We start from the raw sequence: 10,683 nt of genomic DNA, 5'->3' as shown, positions 1-10,683 counted from the left end.
TTCAATTCCCCCTGTCTGTGTGTGATGGGGGTCACTGCATGCATCCTTACATCCAATTGCACGGTACATTTTGTAAGCTTTGGATAATGCATAGGTCACTAACTGGAACGCTGAGCATACATCRGATTTGTCAGCTGAATGCTAAGAGGGCTTCAATATTTGTTCACTCAGCATTATATTTCCATTTATAACAGTTAATAAAACCTCTTTCCCAGGAATCATACTGGCTAAGAGGATGGTAGTACAGTTTATTCCTATATTTTTTCCTAAAAGGTTTCCCCTCARTCCTGTCCCGCTCTGATTCAGAGGTCTGTTCTGTATGAAGAGGACAGAGAAAAGGTTATATGGTTATGCATAGAGAGCCAAGAAAACATACTTGGTGGCATGCCTTTTTCATTGTTACTTGGAAACCATTAAAATATTAAAATGTCTACAAAAGCAATAAAATGATCACAGGAGTACGTGGTGATATTTAATTTTCCCACAAGTTAAATATCACTGATAATTAACTGTTAGAAGTTTATTTTGAAATGACATTTCAGTGGAATATCAGACCTTTACAACATAATTAAAGGTTTTCTCATTGTAATGGTGCCCTATTCCTGGTATAAAAGGTTTTTAAAACTATCTGTCTGCTTCATAAATGATTTTTTTAAACCTTTTTATTTTTTCATCATTTAATTTAGCCATTTCTTGTTTTGTTTCTCTTTTTACTACTGATCATAACTACCACAGTAGGCAATTTGGTTCTGTACATAAGATGGCAAAATGGCACRCTTTCTTTTTAATAGATCAATCTGGTAGTTTTGTATGATCTTTATTCTCCATTTTGGAAAGCATTTGCTGTTAAAGAGGAACTCCTTCAGGGAATCTTTTTCTTCAGTGACAACGGAGATGCCTTGAGCAAACATTATACAAGGCCAACTTTGAAGATGTCTTCCAGCTCTTAGGTGAGGTAGGCTGATGAGCATTTTAAATATATAAGACACTGATGTGTCATCAGTCCTGCAATAAAAAGGAAMGCCAGTGTTCATTTGACTTATGTTTCTTGTCTATTACTGTAGATAACCATAGGTATTACATAGATGCAAGCGTAACGAAATTTAACATAAGAAAGTATTAGTGTCAGTGTCCCACTGAAAGTGAATCTTCCCCATCAACACACAGTAATTAATGTCCTATGGAAGAAGAGCTTTTATCCTTACTTAAACATTTTCTACTTTTTCATTTCAGATATTCTTCCCATTTTAATCCTATCTTCATCTTTTCCATGAATTTCACAAACAGGATGGTACTTTCAAATTTATGGCAAAACCTGGCAGCTATGATCACTGCTGCTTCCTCAATCCCCCAAAATAAGATTTACCTAATAAAGGGGGAGATGGGGAAACTGCAAGCGACCTCTAACCATCCTCTAGTAACCTCCAAATCACTTCCTCTGACCATCATACCATTCCTTCAAGAAGAAAAATCTAGATTAGAAAATATAGAACTCTATGAAATGTAGGATCACAGTTAAAACAAGCCTGAACACTTTATTTCTGAATTTATACATCTTAACTAGGCATCTAATTCATTTGACTGAAATATTCCTGCTCTGCTTCCTCCAAATAAACGGACCCTTTAGCTCAAAACTACTCGATATTTCTTTAACACGCAGCATAGGAAAGACGTATTTCATGGATGTAAGTATTATAATAATTTTATGGAAAACTTTGGGACATTATAATTCACTGATATCCTCCAAAATGTCTTTTTATGGATATTTATCTGTGCCACAGGGACAAGATTGCTACACTGCTGCTAGTGATTTAAATAACGCCACAAAACATTCCTCAGTCTGTTATAGAGCAACCCTTGGCATGGTTTACATGAGCGCAGACTAGGAGGCTTCCAGATTTTTCTAGGCTCAACCTGGGATTTAGCACATCCCAGGGATGTTTTCCAATAGGCAACCAGAATGTGGTGTCTTTGAGGGGAAGGAGGTTAATAGCATAAATGTGAGTCATTACATGCAGGATAGACTCAGTGCCAGAGAATGATTGAATTTAATAGAACAGATACAAACACTATGATTCCAAGACTTTGCCATCCTAAGTGCAGACGAGGCATGAAGAGTAGCAATGCAAACTTCTAGTTGCTGATCATTGCCTGCTCATACACCTGGAAGGAAACTTGCAGTAGAATCTTAAAAGAGTTCGGCCTGTGCATATTCCCTTCCAAGTGTCAGAGGTGATCCAAAAGGTTAATATGGCATGATATAATGGAGAGAGCTGTCAGCACAGTAATTGCTGGTGGGTGCTGAATTCATTGCACTCAGGTCACAAAGCACCCAGCAAGTGAAGAGTCCACCCAGCAGCAATTGCAGGAGCAGCCACTCCTGACTTTTGTGACAAGGACACTCATTTGAAATATCTTCATTTTTCTCAGGTAATCCTGGCAAGTTTCTTATCCTTTATATTTTACTAGTGAAAAGCTGAAAAAATTGTCCTTAGGAAACATAGTTCATACCAAGAAGAAATAYTCATTCTCCTCATTAGTTTTTGTTCCTTCTTCATCTCCTTCTAATAGAACTTTCTGCAGAATTTAAGCTCTGACAAGCTGAAGTAAATGTATTGACATAATCTAAGCCTATCTTCCGTCATGTAATAGATGTTAGACAACCTCTTACCAGACTTAACTGGAAGAACAAAATAAAAAAAGAACAAATAGTAGTTTATGCATTTTCAATTTTTTTTTTTTCAGGGAATTCATGGTTCTAATAGAGTGATGAACCCTTTTGTTTCAATATCAAACAAATTTCTTGGGTAAAAAACAAGTGACAAAAGAGTTATCTTCCTAGAAACAGAAAGATGCTAAAAGTGTGCAATATATGAATATTATATTCTAAACATGCACCAGCTGGAAATGTGCCATGATATCGGGATGTGCAAAACTGTCAAAATCATCTGCTGAAGTACATACAGATGCTTTTGGAGGAGCTGAAGAGATTTATGCCATCAAAAAAGAGGACAGCCATGCCCTATTTCTTGTAAGCATTGATAACATTGCATTGTGGTAGCATTCATGTGTTGAGAGAAGTAACACAGGCCTGTTCAAAGCCTGAAATAATGCTTATGAATTCCGATGTTTAAAAGATGAGTTAATTTGAAGGTGACCAATTCAACATTTGGAAATATAGAGTTTCAACAGCTGCTGGACACTATCAAACCTCAAGGCATATAACAAAGGAAGCTCATCCACTGTCTGTGAGAAAAGTAATAGAGAAAAGTTCACTTCAAGGGAAAAATAAAAAAAATGAAAAAAGAAACCTTAATTCACATAAGAACGTCAACGAGATATTATCTATGCTTATCATTAAATTAAGATTGCATACCTCTTTGAAAAATATACTGCACCCAAGGGATGATTTTAGTCTGAAACCAAGGATTCTCCAAAGCCTGGCCCATGCGAGGAGTCAGTGTAGCTGATCATAAGCATCTCTCAGTCCTTAATCTCTTTTAATAAACAGTAAGGCATTTCAATTGTATATTACAACTTTCACTTTGCTCTCCTTCAAGGCTGCTCCAGATATCTCCATCGGACACAGTTACCTCCAAATCCATTATGCATTAAGTTGAGGAACTCAATGCATAATAGATTTGGAGGTAACTCTGTCTGATGGAGATATCTGGAGCTTCAGCAGAAAATATTAGATGTTTCCATCTTGAGTGAAAGACCTGAGATCTTTCAAGGCATAGCTGAGCACCCCATGCACTGGTAAACTGCATTTGACTCAAAGGCTGCATTAGCCTGAGGTGTTTTCAGTTGTTTCTGTTCTCTTTGCACTGGTTCTCATTTTGTACAAAGGGCATATCCTACAGACAAACACTGCAAGTATCTACAGAATGGTAAAGTCCCAGACTAATAGAAAAGGTCTATTTCCAGAGATCTTCTGCAAAGAGCTTTTTTGTTGCTGTTGTTTTAAGCACCGCAGAATTTTGCTGGGTTTGCCCATTCACTTCTTCATAGAGGCTTTATTTAGTAGAGACAATATCTGCAAAAACCTCCTAGGCAATCTTGTGATAAAAATGCAATTGTTTTTTAAATGTTAAAAAGTAGCCAGAAAGCTCTACGCAGTACCTGTATACATAGGCAAAATTGTTTCACAGATACTCTATTCCAAGTGACAGAAAAACATTCATAACTCACTGCTAGATACAAACTGGCTCTGTGCATTTATTAAGGAAAGCCAAACATATTAGATAGTTGTGCTTAAAATGGCTGCAATCTTTCTGCATCCATATTGCCACAATCATTTCCAAAATCTCATCTGCTATGTCTTTCTTTTTCTCTTGCAGGCTGAATTTAAACAGTATTTGATTCCAATCTGCCAAAAAGTTCATAACACATTCCTCACTAAGAGGCTGTGAGTAAAGACCAGCATGTAATTAAATATCTTTGCTGGACTGGTGCCTAGGAACTGAGAGATTTTTTTTTTTTTTTAATGAATTTTCCTAACCTTCAGTCTGTAGCTGTGATTCGTCTTTATTCTCTAGAGATACTAGTTAAAGGGAGACAATAGACAGCAGTAGTTTGCTCATTGACCTAAGGCCATGCACAGATACAGAGTAAAAACAAACAGAAAAGTTCTATAGATTTGTAGGTGCCAGGCTGTTAAGGTCCATGTGTGAATAGCTATTCCTGAAAATCATGGAAATAGTTGTCTAGTGTCAAGGCAGCCAAGACAGTCTGCAGGTAATGTGATTTTCTTTCAAGCAGGTCAGGCAACATACATGGGAATTTATCGCCACAGAAGAAAAAAAGAAATAAGACTAATATTGGGCAAACCAGTAACTAGGACACAATCAGCCATAGATGGAGATTTGTATAAATTGTTTGTATTTCCAAGTAGGGAGAGAGATTTTGAACTCAGATAGGAGAATTAAAAAAGAGGAAAAAAAGGCTTCTGCAAACAGCTACAGTAGGCAAAGAACACACTCGGTTAAAAATTGTTATGATAACCAYGCAATGGCATTACTTAGAATTTGCCAATATCTAATTAGTATGACGTCAGTCATCTAAGTGCTGAGTTACTAGCCACAATCCTGCAGCTAATCCTTCTTTTCAACGATTTAACCCCCCACCCACGCAAACAGCAAAGGAATAAAAGACCTGGGCAGTCAATCATCAGTGATAACACCCCCATACAATCAAGAAGCAAAGTTCAGGAGTGGATTAAGCATAGGGGAATAACAGGGTTATCAACTAGAGAAACAGCAAAAGAGCCCCAAAAAAATGAAAAAGGACATAATAACAGTAAATATCCTGGGAGCACTTCTAAGCAATGTATTTCAGCAAAGAAAGAAGAATGCTGTATTCAAAGAACTGTTTTGCTGCTGTTGTTGTTGGTTTGCCTTCTTTTTTTTTAAGAAAAGAGAGTGTTGTCCAGTGGATAGAGCACCAATGCTAACAGTGAAGTCAACTGACAGTGTAGAGAGTTCTTGTTTCTTCTTTTTCTTATGGGAATTTGGTCAAATCTGTTCCTGTTTCTCTTTTGAAACGTACGTGGAAGCTGACCTTCAGCTACCATACATGTTGTTTGTTTTGTCTGTCTAGCTAAGGTGCCCTTCCCAGAAAGATAAAACCAAGGAGAAAGCTGAATTTAAAGACAGGCAAGAGAAATACTACTCAAAGTAGAAAAGTAGAAATACCTTTAGAAATGCAAAAGGCATCAAACAGGCTCTCATCCCTAAAGCTCACCAGCAAGTTGCACGTGCACTTGGTGCACTTCGTAAAGCACATAGATATTGAGTTAGCTGAGATCTATCCCATCCCTCCTCCTATGTCTACATCTCTGTCTCAGACAGGAAGGTGAGATGTGTTACTGCATGATTTCATGGTATAGTAATATAAAAACAAAAGCTGGTTTGAACCACCTGCTCCCACAGCTATTTCCATTTTCATCCCGTTTACTCCTTCATCCACTTACTTCATCCATTTTACTCCTTTTGTGTGTTTCTTGGCCCTTATTTTCTGCATTGCTTCTCAAGCAGAGTCACAAAATGCTCTAATATGCAGAGTATTATGTAAAAAAAAAAAAAAAAAAAAAGTGTGCCACACCTTCTCTTCTACTCTCTTTGACTGAATTTAAAAATGAAGCATCTGGAACTTCTCTCTTTTGGTCTGTTGGGCTGGCCTAGTGTGCAAATGCCATCCAGATATGATGMTGACTGGTGTCTAACTTGAGGGCCTTGAAAATTTCCAGGTCTAAGACACCTATTTAGTCTCTTAGTGTTATTCAAATTTCTGTCACTAAATAYCAATCCAAATTGTGATGCACATGCTAACATCACTGTTTTTAAACATCTTTTAAGTATCAATAGGTGAGGGAGAAAGAGGAAACTGAACCTCAGATTTCAGCTGTCAGGGCATAGATATGAACACTAAATCCTCCATGATTTCATATCAGAGCTGACAATACTACTACTAATAGAAGATGCTTCTTAAAGGTCTCAAGGACTTTTGAAACAGCCAGGAGCCACTGGAGGTTCAGAGCATCTGCCTATACATGTTCCTCATATTTCAACATGTTCYAATAAGAGGGTATCCAAGATAATAATATCGAAGAAGTCTCTTAGGATTGCCTGTTCTGACTCATGATGTAGCTTCACAGGTATTCTTTTCCCAGGCCAGTGAGATTCTAAATAGACTCCTGCAGAGTTTGACATAACTGGAATTTGAGCAGTTTGCAGTCCATGAACAACAGCTTGTGTCTTCCTTTTGCTTTAAAAGAAAATCCATAGCACTAGTTGCAAAGCAGCTGATTTTTTTCCTACCCCTCTGCCACCAGGTACTGCCAAAACATTGCCTGCAGTTCTGTATCTTAACAATGTTCTTCACTTCAAAATATGGACAGAGAGAGTTTATATTCTAAGCCATTTCATACTCAATGCAAGGAGAAAAATGAGTTTTCATTGCTTGAGAGTCRGAGCATGAAGTCTTCTGTTTGAGATGGAGATATATATGATGGGGTACTGCTGACATTAGGGATAAAAATGAAGACTTAAAAAGGCAGAGTATCCCATCAAAAAGCCAARAGGGGCTAAAACAACTGAGAAAAGAAGTAAAAAAAGAAAAACAGTCTTGGAGATTGAAAATGATCTATGGGTGGCAGGAGCCTTGTAAGGACATGTGTTAATACAAAATATAAATGAGTGAATGACTGAAAGCTCAGGATTGGCCTCATTTTCCTAGATGCATTTGATATATCTCATGGCCACTGCAAAARGCAGCTGGCACATTTTACAGGCTTAGGAAGAACTCTGCAACAAACTCAGGAATGTTCCTGTTAAAATAAACTTTGTATTAGCATTAGAGTGTGAGCAGCCTGACTGAGACTCCTCACACTCCAAAAACCTCTCTGTTAATTAAATCTATTCGCTGTTTCACAGAAGTCTCATCATAGCTAGAAGGTTTGCTTCACAGTTCTGATTAATCGTCACATAGAGCACTACAATCACACTACAGGKTAGAAGGGGGCTGTGAAGAGACAGCACCAGAAGGTAGGGAGAAATGTGAGTAGAAAATGAAATTTGAGCAGAAAGGGAGACCTGAAAGAGCAACAGGACCCTATCTTACAGAAGGAAGTACACTGTTGTCATAGGAGAGCAGCCCTTTCCTATTCACTTTCCAGCCCAAAGACTGACTGAGGGCTACCTTCTAGCAAAGACTGCTAAGAAAGCACTCTCAATTTCTCATCCTAGTTCAGGCAAGTTTTGGATGACCACTTTTGGACAAACTAGAATTCTTATTTCCCCTTCTTCCAATAACAGAGCAAAAATAGCCAGTTGTTTTAGTTCAGTTTTGCTCCAAATTCTCCACTCTGCTTTTTCATATTATTTTCTAGTTCTTTCTAAATGTAAAGCTCCAAAGCTCCAAAGCTCTAAATGTAAAGGACTCCAAACCATGAAAAGTCACCTCAAAGGTAGAATAGGTAGTAAAAAAACACTCAGGTCCCTATGAATGACAAGGGATCAATCATTAGCATCCTCCCAGGACCTACAGGCTGGTCACTGCCTGTAATCATTAGTATTTAATTGCACTGGGAAAATTGTTTGAGCTTTTATGATTTTATACCTCTCACACGTACATATGGATAGGCTTCTGAGGGTCACAATAAAGCACTGAGATTATGGTTAACTTATGGATGTACGAGATGAAGCTGTATTGTTTAAAGACTCAGCATGAAATCACACTGAGCACAGGAAGTAGTCCTCACCTCCCCTTCCCTTCTGTCTCTTAGATTTCTCTATAATCAGCACCAAAAGGAAGGAAGCCTCCTGCATCTTCGATGGTAGTTATTTGTGGAGCAGAACAACAGTTTGATGGGAGACTTTTATTCTCCAACCATGCTGCTTATCTCCCAAACTCTATCTTCACCATTCTCCCCAAAACTTATCCGAAAGAGTTTGTTCTTTACTTATTTATGCTCACAGTGTTTTCCCCACATCCACTTTCTTTTAGTCAGTGATGTGTAGAATTTGTCTAGCTAAATGTGGACAACTAGACATCCACCTCTGAGCTAGTCAGTCTGGGATTCCTTAATGACCAGTGAAGAAAAAGAGGTGTTCTTAAAGCATGATTAATTTGAAATCTACTTTAAGACAAGATGAATCTTACCCTGAAATTGAGTAATTATACCTAGGGCAGTCTAGGATAGTCTAGGGGACTCTTTCATCACATTAGATATCTAGACTTCAGTGAATACCATCCTGGGAACTTTTCCTCACTCCTCATTCTGACATCCATATTAAAAACATGAAATCCTAGCTTGCAGTACATTTTTGCGACACTGCCCAGAAATTTAACAGAACATATCATTACTTCTATCTGCACCCTATATTCAAGCATCTAGAATTTGATTTACAGATCATACAAGTAAATTGCAAATTTCAGTATATAATGAAGTATTTTATTAATAATGCTTAAGTTAAACCTTTTTTCAAGTGATAACTATATCTGCTAAGTAAACTCATCAATGTAAAGTGTGCTGGTAGTGGTATTTCCTCAAGTAGGATAAGAGGTCTTGTTTTTTGTTGATTTGGTCAGTGCTTCCAGAATGGCCATGATAATTTTCTTGCTTTCTTCCTAGTTTTCTTTTTCAGGTACTCAACCTCTTTTTATTTGAACTTATTTTCTATTGGCTATGGACTTAACAACTTGGAAATCTTTTTGCAATGACTTGGCAAGGGCTATGAAGTGACTCAGCAGCAAAGCAGGAACAAGCACTCAAGCGGCCCCAGTTCATGGTCTTTCTCAGAGGCTCTCTGTCTGGCTTTAAGTACTTACATGACCATCACCACTCAATCGTTCTTAACAAGAGTATTTTTCATTACTATTATTTTAGAAGTGCTTTGTAATAACTCAACAGTATGGAAAAAAAAATCTGAAATGCTGTATTTTGTTTTTTTTTTTCTCTCCACAAAAAAATATATGTTTCCTTCCACTGTGTACAATCTCTTTCTGTGGCAGTGGCTTGGGTTTCCTTGGAAACGACTGCAGGTCAGACCTTGATTGGTTGTGTTGTCAGCTTGATTGCAGTGTTTCAGGCGGTGGGCCCTGTAAGTGCAGCTCCAAAGCAAGTAAATAGGGGGCTATCCAAGAGCTTCACATTAGTGGTCTGAAAGAAACCACACAGACAGTACTTTGGGGGAGTATGTGACATGGAGGGCACCTATTTCAATTGAGCAGAAGCCAGCAAGGGGTTAGGAAGGAGCCAAATTAGAGGTGTGGGCAGGATGGATGGGATGGAGGGCTTTAGGCCCTGTGGGTTCGAGTGCAGTGGGATGTGTAGAGTCTCTGTGAGCACCTGGAGGCACTGTTGGCAGCACAGGACTGTGCTGGTCAGGGATCCAGTGATACTTCAGCTATAGGGACTTCAACATTTCCTTTCACTGTTGACTCTACCCTTAAAACTGCAAGTTTTAAGTAAGGGGAAGGAAAAAAAAAAAAGAGAAAAAAAAAGAGAGAATTTATAAAATATTCCACTTCAGCATCAAGGTGCTACTAAATTGAAAGCCATGATTATTACAGAGTAACAGGAACATGTCTGACACAGCTTTGCTCATTCAGCTGCATCAGAGAACAATAAAGTCCCAAAGAAAGAGCACACGCTTAAAAAAGTAAAGAGCAAAGGTGGAAATGGGAGTTGTAGAGGATTCTCTGAGCTTTGACCCACCTGACCTTTTCCACCCATCTTAATCTCTGATACTGAAGAGATTTCTGTGCTGCCATGTGAACACAATCACATTTTCCTGATTGAATTGCAAACATATTTTCAGAAACAATTTCAGAAACAAACCAGAATATGAATCAGATTTGTCTTGCCTTTCCTTTCCTTGCTCCTATCACATCCTTTCCTATCCTTTCTATTTTCTTCCTCATTTCCTTGCCTTGCCTTGCCCTTAGTTTCCCTTTTCYTTCCCCTTTYCTTTCTCCTTTCCCTTCCCCTTCCAAATAAGATTTGATTTTAAACTTCAGCAGAATAGTAGCAATGCATACTTTTTACTCATTTTGCCACATGAACTTCCACACAGTGATTATGTCATGTTCTGACTCCTTAATGTACTTTTTAAACTCTTTGTCAAGGAGACGTGCCCAAAGGTTGATAAACAACTGTCAATCTCTGGAATAAATGAATTT

Source organism: Nothoprocta perdicaria, unplaced genomic scaffold (genome assembly GCF_003342845.1).
Source record: "Nothoprocta perdicaria isolate Ctin4 unplaced genomic scaffold, notPer1 scaffold_89, whole genome shotgun sequence".
Classification (NCBI taxonomy): domain Eukaryota; kingdom Metazoa; phylum Chordata; class Aves; order Tinamiformes; family Tinamidae; genus Nothoprocta; species Nothoprocta perdicaria.
Note: the sequence above shows the minus strand (reverse complement) of the source record.